Consider the following 5,017-nt stretch of genomic DNA (forward strand, 5'->3'; position numbering starts at 1 on the left):
CTGCTGAGATTTTGCTCCAACTGATCAAACCACAGGAGGAAAGAGATGAGGGGGCGCGCACAGGAAGAGGAGGACAGAGACACAGACAGAGATACAGAGAGCAGAAGAAAGGCAGAGAGAGGCTGCCAAACATCATAAAAGGAGAATCAGGAAAGGAACAAGAGGGAGAACGAATGGTGACAGTCATCAAATTAGAATAATAAGATCATAGTTGGGGAAAAGTGTGACAGAAGGACCAAACAAACTTGACTTCTATGGCCTCTCAGCTCCATGGCTGCCCACCTCCTTTTTCAGACCTGTCAAGTCTTGTTTCATCACAGTCGAGTCATAACATCATACCTGTAAGAGCTGCAGAAACACTGACATCAGCCCACATGCACTCAGCTCATGTTGCTGACACTGACAACCGCCATCTTAGTGATCTACAGCATGGAGACAGAGAGGGAAGCACTGCTTAAAAGGGTTCTCTACCCACTGAAGTGTAATCACGTTGTGTGTATCTCTTGTGTGTGCGCGCGTGTGTGTGCATTCAAGAGAGAGAGCTGTTATGGCTGTTCCTAAAAAAAGCCAAAATAAGAGGTAAGCACCCTAGTGAACTCTGCATCATAATCCTTGTGCACCTACACATGCACAGCTTCATACACAGAGAGTCACAGGAAGTAAGATAATATGATATCACAGTGAGAACACACATATTTTTAGCCTTTAGCAAAAGGGGAGAAAAAATGAACTTAATGTTAGGTTATGTTAGCTTTGCATGAGTAAGTACATACAAAATGCAAATGCAGACGCCTTTGCAAACTCACTACTACTTCAGTGTTTATGAGTAAACTGTGAATACTTTCACCAAATAAGGAAGTTTATTAATGTCCCCAAAATGTACCACAGCATGCCTGTGTATATCCTCAGTCATCCAGGTCATGTCTGCTACAATCAACTAAATTGAAAGAAACTGGACCTTTGCTCAAGTTTTTCTGAAGTCTTTGTCGGTTCTGAAGGTTCGCAGTTGAGCAACTTGGAGCATTCCCAGTCAGATATAAAACAACAAAACTGTTGTCCCTCAGCTGGCTCATCTTTGGCTTGTCTTTTGTTTTGATGGGTTGTGTGGTCAGTCACTTCTTGAACAGTTAACCTAACAGATATGTGTTTGGACTGAAGTAGGAGTCTGGAGAATTTTGAGAAAAAATCCAGACATGAACAGGGAACACATGCAACTTCCATACACAAAGAGCCCAGGCTGGTAATCAAGATGGTCTGGCAATCTTTACAGTGTATCTCATCAGGTATTATCCTTATATTATAGTATCTGAATGAAAAACAGTTAACACCAACCAATTATTTAAAAAGGTACTTCTTAGTTAGTACCGTAGTTGAGTATAATTACACCAGCATCCTGTGCAGCAGAAGAGTAATATTGGTTTTTATTTGAATGATTGCTTGATGATTCTGAGTTTCTGGATATGTAAGGGATGTAGAAGCAGGTGATCATGTTTGAAGGTGGTAGGGATAAGAGATGATGGAGTTAGAGATGATGGATAGAGATGAGAAATGAGGTTAGTTTTCAGGTTTTAAGGTTGTCATTGGTTACTAGCTGGCAAAGATTTGTCCAGCTAGTAACCAATTCCAAAACCAAAGCCTGTCAAGACAATTCCAAAGTTAAAGCATCACCAATGCCATTGTTTCATCTGGTATTCTTTGATAAATTATAGTTAAAGAAATTATTGGCAACAAAATGCTTTGTGGCTTGTGGTCTGTCACTGACAGAAACCTGCTTGATTTATTTGTGTTTACAGAAGAAAGCTTTTCTTCAAAATACATGTGTAGTTTTCTGAGCAAGCATTGACCAGAGACATTGCCAATGTCACATTGTGATGATTTTGTTAAATTACGTGTTGGCATTTTGGGTCACCCAGTAATGAATTTAGACTATCATTCCATCTGTAGAAATACACTGAAAATCAGTTTACATCATCACTGACAAAATACAAACATCACTTTACCCATGAGTTAATCTTGACTCCCATAGTTTAGGCTTTTTGGAGGAAAACATTCTGAAAGACCAACCTATAAATGTTAGCAGATGTTTGAGTGGGTATTGGCTGCATCCACAAAACTGGCTTCAAATGATGCAGAACATATTGACAGATCACAATTTAAAACTGTCAACTTTCATCTGGCAATATTATAGTTTTGTAGAAGCCCTTATGGATATAGCTACCTCAAAAGAAGTATTGGAAGATGTTTCATGACTTGCTCTTTCAACATTTTCCCAGCAAGTTCTCTCATTTCATTAAAGTACTCCAATTTCAGCTACAATTTGGTCTGCATTTGGGTCCTTTTGTACCACAAAACATAACAGAAATGGAACTACCCTAGTAATATCTTTTATCCTTATTTTCTTTTAAAGGGGCAGTATTATGGGGCGTGCTGTGGTGGTGCAGGGGGTTAGCACGCCCCACGTTTGGAAGCCTTAGTCCTCGACGCGGATGTCGTGGGTTCGACTCCCGGTCCTGATGACCTTTGCCGTGTGTCTTCCTCCCTACTGTCGAAAAAATATGAGCCACTAGTGCTGCAAAAACTCTTCGGAGGAAAAAAAAAAAGGGGGGGGCAGTATTATTGATAGGTATTTTCTCAACCTATATAAAAAGAACCACAGACAACGATACTTAGTTTTCAAATTCAAATTCTTGCAAGAATTGAGAAGGCACAGAGGATCAGCTCCTACAAGTCGATCTCCTTGCGTTCTGCCATTCTGCTGCTGAACTTGTCTTTTTATTATCAGGGAAAGGAAGTGAATGTGGGAGAGTGATCTTAACAAAAAGGGGGGGGCTACCCTGATAACAAGGAAGGGAAACAGAAACTAAATTCTACACACAGACAATTAGAGGCAACTAAGGAATATGTCAGGAGGTTCTCCTAAAGAAGCACCTGCAAAAACATGCTTGAGGTCAAGGAAAAGGTAGCTATGTCTTACACACAGTTTAACAAGTTCCTCCTCTCTGGGGTGAGAACACTAAACCTTTAAATACAAAGCAACTAGTAATATAAAACTACTAATGTAAGAAGGATAACAAAACATAATAATTCTAACAATTATCTAAAATTTACTTTGAGCTTTACATCATGTTGTGATACTATTCTCTCAACAAAAACATACCTTGAGTGTGGCTTTGATTATTTTATGCGTGTTTGACAAATCCTTTAATCTCCATGGCAACCATTCAGCTGTAGTTCCTTTTCTGTTAAATTTTTGTGGTAGTAAAGAACTCAAATGCAGACCGAACCTGCAGTTTCCAAACTTCCCCCTCACAGAGCAGACCTCCCCTGAAAGCTACCCTTCAGCTCCTTCAGACTAGCCAGCAGCAATTAGCAAACATGTGGTTACAATCAAACTCTCACACAAATATCTGCTAAACTGGGTGTATAGAATAGACCCACCAAGGCAGCTGACAGGACGTGTGTTCCAGCGCTGATGAAGCAGCAGCAAGTACTGAGCACATGTAGTCAATTATAATTAGTAGAGCAGACATCACAGTGTTAGCTAACAGGACACATCAAAAAGACAAATCATGGACGAATAGTAATTCAGAATATCTCAGTCGCTTAGCTTTAAGATCCCATCCAAGAGGCAGAGTGGTGAAGAGAATTCAGTGCCACTGGGGGAAGCAGCCGTCCCACATCGTACAACACCGGAAACAAACAGTTTGGCCAAGCAGAGGAAGAGAGATAACCTCTAATTAACTTGTAGAGGGCATAACCTTAAATACAACAATTATAACTTGTACTGCCACATTAATATATACTGCTTTTTGTTAACATGTTAGATAAAAATTCACTTTAAATACATTAAAGTTTGTGAAAAATGTGAAAAGGTTCTATGTGTCTGAATTCACTGCACGCAAAGCCATACTGTGAAAAAAACAGCTTGAGCAGCATAGATTACATTTTAACAGTAGTTCATTAAAAAAATCAAAACATTCAAGCAGCAGCTTTGAGGTGGCACATAGTTGAAAATGAACCCTTGGCATTATATTCCCTCAGGCAATTGTTTTATAATCCCTTGAGCTTTACATTTTATAGAATGGAATCTTTAGGGTTCAATAAGTGAACAGATGTCTGATAGTAAAGGAATTCCCCGGTGCTGAAGAGAGAAACATCTAGGATAGATTTAACCTGCAGAGAAATATCCACTTCAAAAGTCAAATCAGATGTAGTTCTGACCTAAATCACAGAAACGATGACTTAACCGAACAAAATTCCTCACTTGTTATTTTCTCTTATCTGTGTCTTGATGAAACAAGGCTGGGGACTCACTTGACCTCACAAGCTAATTAATGTATCACCCTTGTGTTTAATGATATTAACTAAGACTTTTTTATGTGCCAAGTATAGAGTTAACACATCAAGCTCCTTTCATTAGCATGGACCCTCATGACTTCGTATGTCATGCATTAATTCATGCATTTATTCATACCAAGTCTTGCACTTATTAATGCATGAATTACAGATAAGTCACAAACACTTATATGTTGCACTACGTTCTGGATCATTTTCATCAGAACACGATAGCCACTGAGAAACTGGTCTCTTTCAGTTAGCCTTCCTTCAGACGACGGGCGAGTTTTGAGGTCAGAAGATATTTGAGTTAAGAATGTCACAATAATTTACTCTTGCTTATGTATTGTGGATTCATGCAGCACAAAAAATGCGTTGTTTTACCATTGGGGACTAACCCCACCAAGTCATTAAAGATACCAACAACAAAATGAACTCAGGGCTAAACCAAAAGCTTTGATATATCCACCTTAGTAGTTTACATGCATACAGGGTTCAGTGACTTCTTCCACTCTTGTTTTTGCTGATCAACAACATATTCATATGGCTTTCACCAAGGATGCTACAAGAATGCTTATCATGATTTAACGGATGTGTTAAATCATGATATATGCAGGACCTCTTGTATTTTAGATATTTCAAAGAAGTACTGCTGCTTTAATGGTCCAATAGCATCAAGGTA

This window comes from Xiphophorus couchianus, chromosome 5, assembly GCF_001444195.1.
Source record: "Xiphophorus couchianus chromosome 5, X_couchianus-1.0, whole genome shotgun sequence".
In the NCBI taxonomy this organism is placed as follows: Eukaryota; Metazoa; Chordata; class Actinopteri; order Cyprinodontiformes; family Poeciliidae; genus Xiphophorus; species Xiphophorus couchianus.